This window comes from Urtica dioica, chromosome 3 (genome assembly GCF_054948205.1).
Source record: "Urtica dioica subsp. dioica isolate 48M chromosome 3, U.dioica_male_clone48M_v1_H2, whole genome shotgun sequence".
Lineage (NCBI taxonomy): Eukaryota > Viridiplantae > Streptophyta > Magnoliopsida > Rosales > Urticaceae > Urtica > Urtica dioica.
Window position 1 is genome coordinate 36237245 of NC_142758.1, and position 12536 is coordinate 36249780.

The 12536-nt window shown below is 40.1% G+C and overlaps 1 pseudogene; it reads left to right on the forward strand.

Moving 5' to 3' along the window:
• Positions 1–3126: 3126 nt before the first annotated feature.
• LOC149402663 (uncharacterized) lies at positions 3127–7863 on the forward strand (annotated as a pseudogene).
• Positions 7864–12536: the final 4673 nt, after the last annotated feature.

Here is a 12536-nt window from a genome sequence, read left to right on the forward strand (position 1 = left end):
TGTTTGAGCGAGGGGGCATCGAAGGACGCCTCACGGGAGACAAAGTTAATTACCAGGCGTGACGAGCGCGGGTCTTGAGACCCCTCGCCCTCCCCTTCGGGGCCACACCCAATGGATGGGCCACTCTCGGGCTCCGCCAGCTCGGCTACCGCCGCAGCGTTAGTCTCCAACTCCGCGAGCAACTGATCGGCCACGCGAGAGTCTTCCTCAACATAGATGGGAATCTCGTCGAGTTCCTCAAAGGGACCTTCGACCGCCCTTCCCCCCCTCCCCTCCGGGAACTTGGGGAGGGCAGGAAAAGTCAACCTCGGGACCATCGACTTGGGAAAAGAACTCACTCCCCATTGAACGGTGAAAAAATCAGCAAGCCCAAATGAAATTTCAAACTCAAAAGGAATTTTCCAATTTCCAAAGGCTGCAGTGTGAGGGAAAAATGAGAGGGACTCTACAATTTCTAGGAGAGGAAAGAGCAAACCCTGCTCCCCCCTCCCCTTACGCACGCATGACGGGCCCGGCCCGAGCGCCGGCCTCGCGCGGGCGGTGGCCCACCGGCGTCATGCCGCGCGCGGGCTATGCCATCCAACCGGCCCGGCCCGACCCCCGTGGGTCCGGCCAAACAAAAAAAAAATTCATTGTCAAGGAAAAAAAAAACCTCAACGCCCTTAGAAGTAAAAGTTTACGACTCGCAACTTACGAGCCATAAACTTGGGGGGCTAATGTTATCGGTCATTTTCAGAAAACCAGAAAAAAAAAACGTTTCAGGCCGGCCGGACCGCCCGACGGACCCCGGCCCACCGGGCCCGCGCGCCCACTGGTGCCCCTGGCCCAATGGGCCCAAGCGCGCAATAGCGCCCCGGCCCGTCCGCGTACCCACGTGCGCATGCGCTCTCGGCCGCCCGGGTTCCGCGCGCTCCTGCGCTCCCGTTTGCCCAGGTCTCGCGCGCTCCTGCTGCCTCGGGCGGGCGCTCCTACTGCCTCGGCCGAGCGTCCTTGCTGCCTCGACTGAGCTCCTGACCCGTGCCGAGATGTCAATCCATCACCGCGCCTGTCCAGGCATCACGCCCAGCACACCCCGCACCCCCCGTGCCTGGCCGTCCGACGGGCCTCAAGGGGGCCGGCCCAAGGCCTCTTCCAAATCTATAAATACCCCTTGAGGGGGACCTTGAACATAGACATTATCTCCTTCACTTGGACTTGTAACTTGCGTCCTCTGAAGAACTCTCCTCTCCGTCCTCGCTCTTGTCTCATTCCAAGAGCGCGCTCTCCTCCTCCCTCGGCTCAGAAACTCGAGGACGCCCCTCCACGAGAGGGAGCGTGTTCCTCTTCTGCGACCTGAGTCTCTACAGTGCACAAGCTATGGCCCCGCTTCTTGGCCCTTGAGTTAGAACTCAGCTACGAGACAAGCGATCCCTATAAAGTCATCACTAGAAGCTACGAGCCAGATCATTCTCTAAAGCTTTGGATTCTCAATCTCTGAGCCCAAGATAGCCCCCCACATTCCTATTTAACTACGTTTTGACCTGATCCCGACAAACGGGTACGTAGGCAGCCAACCTTTGGCACGGTCACTGATGAGAGTCGAGGAGCTAAAGTGGATGCAAGTGTTCAAGGAGCTCAAATGGATGCAAGTGCACATGAGATGACTAGAAGGAAACTTTCAAGTGGTCCATTCAGTTTGCCTAGTGGGCCTCTCACAAGGTTTAAGGCCAAACAATTCAAAGAAGCTCTAAATGGGCTGATTCAACAAGTTAGTTCATTTGGGCCCAAAGTTGAGGCAAATCTAAAGCAAGAGAGCCTAATTACAATGATTAAGGTTCTACAAGACTAATCAGAATGCCTAGGTCGTTTTTAGGCATTGGATCCACATTTTTAACAATAAATAAGGTTGTTCACTCTTTTGGGAGTTACTTTTGTAACCACTCAGAATAGTTGGACGAATTTGGGGTGTTTATACCCATTTAGTGTGTTGTTTTGTGTGTTTTTATGTCAAAGACTTTCAGTTTCAAAGTTGTAAGGGCTGAGAGTTATTTGCATTTAGATTTCAGCTTTTATTACTAGTTTCTTAAATGTTGTTTTTAGAGCTGTTGGAGCAAAACGTTTTTGGCTGATTGTAAAGCCTCTCCAAGGCTATAAATAAGTGTTTAGGAGAATGTAATCAGATACAATCCCCTTTGAATGAAATATATGTGAGTTTGTGTCTTTCTTGTTCTTGAAAAGACTTTTTGAACTTATCAAGTTTTCATGTGGCGTTCAGCAACTTGACTTATCATCTTGATTCTTAAGTGTTCATCTTGAATATCTTGGTGTGGCGTCATATATATTGTAGGCTTGGTTCTTATCTCTCTAGATATTTGTCTCAACATTCTAGTCCTTTGCAGATCTTGGGGTCTTTTTCAAATCTTTGTTATTGGGTCTTATCACATTTGTTGGTAAGGATCATATCATTTGGTATCAGAGCTTGGGTTCTAAGGAAAAGTTTGTCTATCCTTGATTTTAATTTCGTTTGTGTCATTTAAAGTAAAAAAAAAAAACACAAAAAAAGTAGGTTTTCCCCATATTTTTCGCACAATTTTTAGTTTTCTTTGTTTTCTTATCATTATAATTTTAAAAAAAAAAGGAAAAAAAAGGAAGAAAAAAAAAACCAAAAAACAAAAAAAAAATAAAAGCCAAATGAAGAAAGATCTATCTCTGTAGTACTTTTGTTTATGGTCTGACTCAAGAATTGGTAATTGACCATTTTAGTATACTTAGTTTGGGTTGTTTATCTCATATTTTATCCTTTGCTTTTGAGTCTCGTGGTTTGTTGAGTTGTTTCACACACTGAATTGCTACTCGAAACACTTGTTGTTTACTTAGTCTGATTAAGAACAAAAGAAAACACTAGAGTGGAAAAAGGCAAGAGTGTGAGATTATTTGAGGGTAAAAGCCATTTTATTCTAAACACGAGTGTTGAGTGGATACATTATTGAGAGAAACACGTGAGCAAGTGTTTGTGAGGTCCTCTAACAGATACGTTTTTTTTAATAAAAAAATATATATATATTAAATGTTAGGAAACGAATCTGATCGTGGGAGATACGTACAACCACCACTTAATCGAAATCTTCAAATGGAGGCATTCATTTGATGACGGAGAAGTTTCAGCAACTAAATGCGAGGATTGATGGAATAGAAGGGATGGCAGCAAATCATGCACCAAATGTTCCCAATAGACGAGCACAAAGAGCTGAAGAAGAGGGTGATGTATCGGAAGGTGTTGAAGACGAGGCTGCTGAAGATGGTGTAGAAGAGCGTCAACACAACCGGGGCAGGTTTGGGCTTGGTAATGGGAATAGAGAAGCTAGGAGGGGAAGGCCTGGAAGGGATAATGATTTGGGGAGTATAAAGGTGACCATACCATCTTTTCAGGGGAGAAATGAACCTGAAGTCTATTTGGAGTGGGAGCAAAACATAGAGATGGTGTTTGAGTGTCATAACTACTCGGAGATGAAGAAGGTGAAGCTCGCAGCGATTGAGTTCACTGATTATGCCATAATATGGTGGGATCAGTTGTTGAAAGAAAGGAGGAGAAATGGAGAGCGCACGGTGGAGGCATGGGAGGAGATGAAAGCCATCATGAGGAGGCGATTCATTCCAAGTTATTACCATCGGGAGTTGTACAATAAATTGCAGCGTCTAACTCAAGGAATAAAGAGTGTAGATGAGTATTTCAAGGAGATGGAGGTGGCAATGATAAGAGCAAACGTGGTGGAGGACAGAGAAGCAACGATGGCCAAATTCTTGCATGGACTAAATCGCGAGATAGCGAATGTCGTGAAGATGCAACATCACGTGGAGTTGACCGATATGGTGCACCAAGCCGTCAAAGCGGAGAAGCAACTAAAGCGGAGGAACATGGCTAGGAGAGGGACAAGTATGTCTTCAACAAATCCGTGGAGGGCAGCCTCTAGACGAGATGAATTTCAAGCAAACAAGCCTAAATTTGATACTTCAAAAAATGTCAAACAACAACCAGGGGCTACACAAGGTAGCAAAGAGGCTAATTCTAATAAAACACATGATATAAAGTGTTTCAAATGTAGAGGGTCAGGACTTATATCCAGCGAGTGCCCAAACAAGAGGGTTATGGTGATAAACGCACAAGGTCAGCTTGAGTCTGAGGATGAGGAAGATGAAGTAGATGAGGAAATGCCACTGCTTGAGGATTGCAACGATGGTGAATACCCAGTCGATGGAGAACTATTAGTCGTGAGGAGAGCTCTTAGTGCACAAATGAAAAAAGAAGAAAATAATCAACGCGAGAATTTGTTTCATACTCGATGCTTCGTGAACCGGAAGGTGTGTAGTGTGATTATTGATGGAGGAAGTTTGCACGAATGTCGCGAGCATTGATCTTGTCGAAAAATTGGCGCTGCCTACCTTGAAGCATCCACGACCCTACCGTCTTCAATGGCTTAATGATAGTGGAAACATCAAGGTGACAAAACAAGTTCTTGTGGCATTTTCGATTGGCAAGTATGAAGATCAGGTGCTTTGTGATGTGGTGCCGATGGAAGCTTGTCACATGCTTTTGGGGAGGCCATGGAAATTCGATAGGAAGGTCTCACATGATGGTTTCACCAATCGGTACTCTTTTACTCTTAAAGAGCGACCTGTTACACTTGTACCATTAAGTCCCAATCAAGTTCTTGCTGATCAATTGAAATTACAAAAAAAAAAGAGAAAAAGAAAAAGAAAAAGAAAAAGAAAGAGAACGAGAAAGAGAAAAAAGAAAAAGAAAGAGAAAAAAAGAAAGAAAAAAAGATGAAAAAAAGGAATTTGAAAAGAAAGAGAGAAACCTGAGTGAATAATTTAGTCTCATGGCAAAAAAAAAGTGAGATCAAGAGAGCATTATTCACCCATCAGCCGCTTATAGTACTCATGTACAAGGAGGCCTTTTTATGTACTGATGATCATGTCGGATCTTTGCCGAACAATGTTGTCTCTCTTTTGCAGGAATTTATAGATGTGTTTCCGGAAGAGGTACCTCCTGGTTTACTTCCTATTCGAGGGATCAAACATCAAATCGACTTTGTTCCTGGCTCCACAATTCCTAATCGACCAGCCTATAGAAGTAATCTGGAGGAGACTAAGGAACTTGAGCGGCAAGTTAGCGAGCTAATGGAGAAGGGACATGTGAGAGAAAGCATGAATCCGTGTGCTGTTCCGGTGATTCTAGTGCCGAAGAAGGATGGGACATGGAGAATGTGTGTTGATTGTCGAACAATCAACAACATCACGGTAAAGTATCGACATCATATTCCTCGTTTAGATGATATGCTAGATGAATTGCATGGATCGTGTGTGTTTTCTAAAGTTGATCTTAAGAGTGGATATCATCAGATTAGAATGAAAGAATGAGATGAGTGGAAAACTGCATTTAAGGCAAAATATGGTTTGTATGAATGGTTAGTTATGCCTTTTGGGTTAACCAATGCCCCGAGTACATTCATGAGACTTATGAACAATGTTTTACGTGCTTTCCTTGGACATTTTGTTGTTATCTACTTTGATGATATTCTGATTTATAGCAAAAACCTTGAGGATCATGTTGCACATCTAAAATTGGTTTTAGAAGTTTTGAGGAAAGAAAGCTTATTTGGAAATCTTAAGAAATGTACATTTTGCACGGATAAGCTTGTGTTTCTTGGTTTTGTTGTAAGTGATAAAGGGATTGAAGTTGATGAGGAAAAGGTGACGGCAATTCACGATTGGACAACGCCTACTTCGGTAAGTTATGTAAGAAGTTTTCATGGTTTGGCTAGTTTTTATCGACGATTTGTTCGAGACTTTAGTAGCCTTGCAGCGCCGCTAACCGAACTCATCAAGAAGAACATCCCATTTAGATGGGGAGCTGAGCAAGAAAAGGCATTCAGACTGATCAATAAAAAATTAACTAATGCTCCTTTGCTTATTTTGCCTAACTTCACTAAAACGTTTGTAATTGAGTGTGATGCTTCAGGTTTAGGAATTGGTGGAGTTTTGATGCAAGAAGGAAGACCAATTGCATATTTTAGTGAAAAGTTGAGTGGGGCAGCCCGAAACTATCCTACTTATGATAAGGAATTATATGCATTGGTGAGGACTTTGGAAAATTGGCAGCTTTATCTTTGGCCTAAAGAATTTGTGATACATACGGATCATGAGTCGTTGAAATATTTGAAGGGCAACCACAAACTGAATAGACGACATGCCAAATGGGTGGAGTTCATTGAAACATTTCCATATGTGATCAAATATAAGCAAGGTAAGGAGAACGTTGTGGCGGATGCATTATCTCGCAGGTATGTTCTACTCTCTACTCTAGATTCTAAGTTGCTTGGATTTGGGTACATTAAGGAACTGTATGCTTCTGATTTTGATTTTGGGGAAGCTTTTGAATGTTGTTCTAGTGGGGCGAATGGAAAATTTTTTATTCATGATGGTTTTCTATTTCGTGAAAATAAATTATGCATTCCTCATTCTTCATTACGTGAACTACTTGTTAGAGAAGCACATTCTGGTGGTTTGATGGGTCATTTTGGAGTAGCTAAGACATTGGGTGTGTTGCATGAACATTTCTATTGGCCCCATATGAAACGGGATGTTGAAAAGATTTGTGAACGATGCATAACTTGTAAACAAGCCAAGTCTAAACAACAACCAAATGGTTTGTATACACCACTTCCGATTCCTAGTGCACCTTGGGTTGATATTTCAATGGACTTCGTTTTGGGATTACCAATGACTAAGAGGGGGAGAGATTCTGTTTTTGTGGTCGTTGATCGATTTTCTGAAATGGCACATTTTATTGCATGTCACAAAACTGATAACGCATCAAACATTGCTAACCTGTTTTTCAAAGAGATTGTTAGGTTGCATGGTATGCCTCGCACAATTGTTTCAGATAGAGATGCGAAATTCTTGAGCTATTTTTGGAAAACGTTGTGGGCAAAGTTGGGAACAAAACTATTGTTTTCTACTACTTGTCATCCACAAACCGATGGGCAAACTTAAGTGGTAAATAGATCATTGTCCACTTTGTTGCGTGCTATCATTCAAAAGAACTTGAAAGCTTGGGAAGATTGTTTGCCACATGTTGAATTTGCATATAATCGTAGTGTTCACTCTGCAACTAAGTTCTCTCCTTTTGAAATTGTTTATGGTTTTAATCCAATAACACCTTTGGATTTGATTCCTTTACGTATTGGTGAGCAAGTTAACTTGGATGGGAAAAAGAAGGCAGATCTTGTGAAACAGATTCATGAGAAGACAAGGCAAAACATAGAGCGACGAACTGAGCAATATGCAAAGAATGCCAACAAGAGCCGCAAGAAAGTGGTTTTTGAGCCAAGGGATTGGGTTTGGTTGCACATGAGGAAGGAGCGATTCCCCGAGCAAAGGCGTTCCAAATTACTTCCAAGGGGTGACGGACCATTCCAGGTTTTGGAGCGCATCAATGACAATGCCTACAAGCTTGACTTACCTGGTGAGTATGCTGTTAGTGCAAGATTTAATGTTTCTGATCTATCATATTTTGATGTAGGTGATGATTTGAGAACAAATTGCTTTCAAGAGGGGGAGAATGATGAGAATCGAGGAGCTAAAGTGCATGCAAGTGTTCAAGGAGCTCAAATGGATGCAAGTGGACCTGAGATGACTAGAAGGAAACTTTCAAGTGGTCCATTCAGTTTGCCTAGTGGGCCTCTCACAAGGTTTAAGGCCAAACAATTCAAAGAGGCTCTAAATGGGCTGATTCAACAAGTTAGTTCATTTGGGCCCAAAGTTGAGGCAAATCTAAAGCAAGAGAGCCTAATTACAATGATTAAGGTTCTACAAGACTAATCAGAATGCCTAGGTCATTTTTAGGCATTGGATCCACATTTTTAACAATAAATAAGGTTGTTCACTCTTTTGGGAGTTTCTTTTGTAACCACTCAGAATAGTTGGACGAATTTGGGGTGTTTATACCCATTTAGTGTGTTGTTTTGTGTGTTTTTATGTCAAAGACTTTTAGTTTCAAAGTTGTAAGGGCTGAGAGTTATTTGCATTTAGATTTCAGCTTTTATTACTAGTGTCTTAAATGTTGTTTTTAGAGCTGTTGGAGCAAAACGTTTTTGGCTGATTGTAAAGCCTCTCCAAGGCTATAAATAAGTGTTTAGGAGAATGTAATCAGATACAATCCCCTTTGAATGAAATATATGTGAGTTTGTGTCTTTCTTGTTCTTGAAAAGACTTTTTGAACTTATCAAGTTTTCATGTGGCGTTCAGCAACTTGACTTATCATCTTGATTCTTAAGTGTTCATCTTGAATATCTTGGTGTGGCGTCATATATATTGTAGGCTTGGTTCTTATCTCTCTAGATATTGGGTCAAGTCTCAACATTCTAGTCCTTTGCAGATCTTGGGGTCTTTTTCCAATCTTTGTTATTGGGTCTTATCACATTTGTTGGTAAGGATCATATCAGTCACACCCTCCAAAACACACCTCAGTGTCTGGAGGGTGCAACTCGGTCTAAGAGTTCACATTTTTGGCCCGGGTGCGATCACTTGGTCCGGCCTTGGATCGAACCGCCCGAGGTATTTAATCGTTGTTCATTTTCGTGAGAGAACAAGCACCAAGACGCTTAAAGTAATGGCCAATCAACCTATATCAAAGCTTACAATGCTCCGAAACAATATGAAAACACGGAATGCGGGTACTTTGTTTTATCTTATATGCATTATATTATTGTTGGCAATGATGTAGGAAAATTAATATCGAAGTAATCATATACACCGGATGATTTAGAGATAGTAAAAGAAGAGTGGGTGACTCATGTACAAACGTTTATTGAATGCGATGGTTAATTAGGTTTTTGTGATGCTTGGAATATTTTTTTGATGATTTGATTTGTTGTTTATCAGTAATTTGTTTCGTTTCATTGTTGTGTTTAAATGGTATAAACAATAGATTAGTTTATAGTAGGGGAAATTCAAAAAAATTCTCGTTTAAAGATATTTTCCAGCCACAGATATCTCACAAAACAATGTATCCATTGTATGTCTAATTGACAGACAATTTGTCTAATTGACAGACAATTAATTTTACTGTCCTACACGTTGTGTCTAGCTGTGGTGCGGTTTATTTTTTTCACGGTGCATTAACTAAATCTGTAAGCATAATTTAAATAATCTTAATTAGTCAAGATCTTAAAATTAGATTATTTTCACAAATCATTAAGAATTGAGGAAAACCTACCTCGATCCATTACGAGAGCAATGGAGGCGGTGACAGAATCACCGGAATTTGTTTATCCCTCTTGACCCCTTTAATCTTGATAGACTTCTTGTGATGGCTCAGAAAAATTGCTTAATGGGTTGAGAGATGACCAATCCCTAGAGTTAGCTTTATATAGATCCACCATAAGGGTATATAGGGAAGTTACCTTTATTTTAGTTTAATCAATAGGATTTAACCTGATTATATATTAAGCCCACTAATTGGTATTACACTTGGGCCATACACATACGTGAGCTTTATAAAATAAAGTCTAACATTCTACCACTTGGCCCATGTGTCATTAGATACCGCATGGCTTAATAATAAACGTAAGTGCCCATAGTATAAGATAAATCCATCATAATATTGGTTACATCATGAAGTCTCTATTAAGCATGAAAATTAATAAGGATCATAGCGGTTGTACGTCAATTAGTCGATATAGTCCCTTCCATGTATCACAATACTAGCTTCTCACTTGACATGACACATAATAAGGTATTCATAACGGTCGGACAATAATGTCTTTATCAGAGATAAAATAAATCTTGATCATATAATGCATTCATGTATATACTAATCATAAAAGAAAACAAGATTTATTACTTCATATAAAAAAAACAAATAAACGAGCTCAAAGTGTCAATCACATGAAACATAAAATTACATCAAGGATGACATCCAAGGATCCCTATACTTTCGACATGATCCGTAAATGTCTTAGGGGGCAATCATTTTGTTAATGGATCTGCAACCATAAAGTTTGTACTAATGTGATTGATTGACACATTTTTGTTTCCGAATTTCTTCTTCAACGACCAAGTATTCTAATTCTATAACCTTAGCACATTTACAATACTTATCTTTCTTAGAAAAGAAGACTACCATGGAATTATCACAATAAATATTTAGTGGATTAGCGATAATGTCGACAATTCCAAGTCCTGAAATAATGTTCCACAGCCATAAACCATAAATCGTAGCCCTAAAGCATGCTATGAATTCAACTTCAATAGTGGATGCAACAATGACAAACTGCTTCACACTTACATGAAATAACTAATTTGGTAAAAAGAACAAATAGCCAAAAGTGGACTTTCTGGAATCCACGCATAGCATATGTTCCTTTTGTCAACCTCAAAACTTTCAGGTTGATCCATGAACACTTCTTCATCTAAATTCTCATTCAGAAAGGCAGTTTTCATGTCAATTTGATAAAGCTCTAAATCATAATGAGCTACCATAGCCATAACAATCCTAAGAGAGTCCTTTTTAGAGACATGTAGAAAAGACTCTTTGTAATCAACACCATCTTTCTCAGTAAAACGTTTTGCAACGAGTTGAGCCTTGTGTCTTTCGATATTGCCATTTGAGTCGAGCTAGGTCTTGAAGACCTATTTGCAGCCGACTCGTTTACAACATTTGGCACCCAAAAAGGATTGGGGTTTTAGATCCTTGGGAAATCCATTTACTTAATACCCTAATTCTCCCTTCGGGTAATTCAACAAGGTCCCAAACTTCGTTGTGATCCATTGATTTTGGCTCTTCTTTCATAGCATCTAACCACTTAGTAGAACTCTCACTTTCTATAGCTTGTGAAAAAAAAACTAGATCATTATAAAGTCCTAAGTCATATTCCGATTCTTGTAGATAAACCACATAATCATTAGAAATAGCGGATCTATGTTCTCTTACAGATCTTCTTAATGCAACTTCTTGTGGTTCGTCTCGGATAGGTTCATTTGGTACAACATCATTCAGTACTGCTTGATCGTTAATTTGTTGTTCTTGCAAATCATTATCATAATCAACATGAACAGGAACAACAACTTGAGAAGAGGATAAAGGCAAAGGTACTTGCACTCTAACTTCTTGAATTTTCACATTGTGTGGTTCCAAACTCCCACTAATTTCACCATTTTCAATGAATCTACATTTTCAGTTTCGACATTTCTCGTACTATGGTTAGGGCAATAGAATCGATACCCTTTAGATTTTTCTTGATGACCAATGAAGAAACCACTGATTATTCTTGAGTCCAGTTTCCTTTCATGTGGATTATAAATTCTTACTTCCGATGCGCAACCAAAAACATACAGGTGCCTTAAACTAGGTTTTCTTCCCATCCACAATTCAAAACGTGTCTTAGGAACTGCCTTACTGGGAACATGTTCAATAAATATACATCGTTCTTTAAAGCATGCATACACAAAGATTTGGGTAAAGAAGAATTGCTTAACATACTCCTATCCATATCCATTAAGTATGATTACGCCTTTCTGCTACACCATTTTGTTGAGGTGTTCCCGGCATAGTGTATTGAGCACAGATACCACGGCTTTCTAGGAACATAGCAAATGGACTAGGGCGCTGTTCATTTTCATCATATCTTCCATAGTATTCAACACCTCTGTCAGACCTGACAGTTTTCACCTTTCTATCTAATTCTCTTTCTTTCAACTTCATTGACAAACACCTCTAGGGCATCTACCGATTGAGATTTTTCATGCAACAAATAGACATATCCATAACGTGAAAAGTCGTTGATAAAAGTGATGAAATACCTTCCTCGACCAAGTGATGGAACGTCAAATGGTCCACAAATGTCGGTATGTATAATTTCAAGGAGATGCGAGCTTCTGGTGGCTGCTTTCTTAAGTGTGTGTTTTGTGTGCTTTCCCTTAATGCACTTAACACAAATTCCAAGATCGGTAAAATCCAAATCAGGTAGGATATCATTCTTCACCAACCTTTCGATTCTCTCTTTGGATATATGACCCAAACGTTTATGCCACAAGTAAGCAGATGATTCATTAGATAAACCATGTTTAGTACCAACATTATCATGCATGGTTAACAGAGATTCAACGAAAATGGTATCAAGCTTTAGTTAGTACAAACAATCACAAAGAATACCAGAACCCAATAAAAGATTTTGTTTGAATAAACTGAAACATCCATTCCCAAAATTAAAAGAGTACTTGGCTTTATCGAGTTTAGACATGGAAACCAAATTGCGAGAAACAGAAGGAACATAAAAGGTTTGAAAAAGGTCTAAATGATGCCTAGTGTTTAAGATTAAGCGATAGGTTCCAATGGCTTCAACTTGAACTTTGGATCGTAAGCGATATGTCTAAATGAGGATGAATTTTTCATTTTGGCTTATGGTTTGGGTCGTAAGAAATTACAACCAGAATCAAGCCACCAAGTATTATAAAGAACTTCGGCCAAATTTGATTCGAAACATAGAAAACCA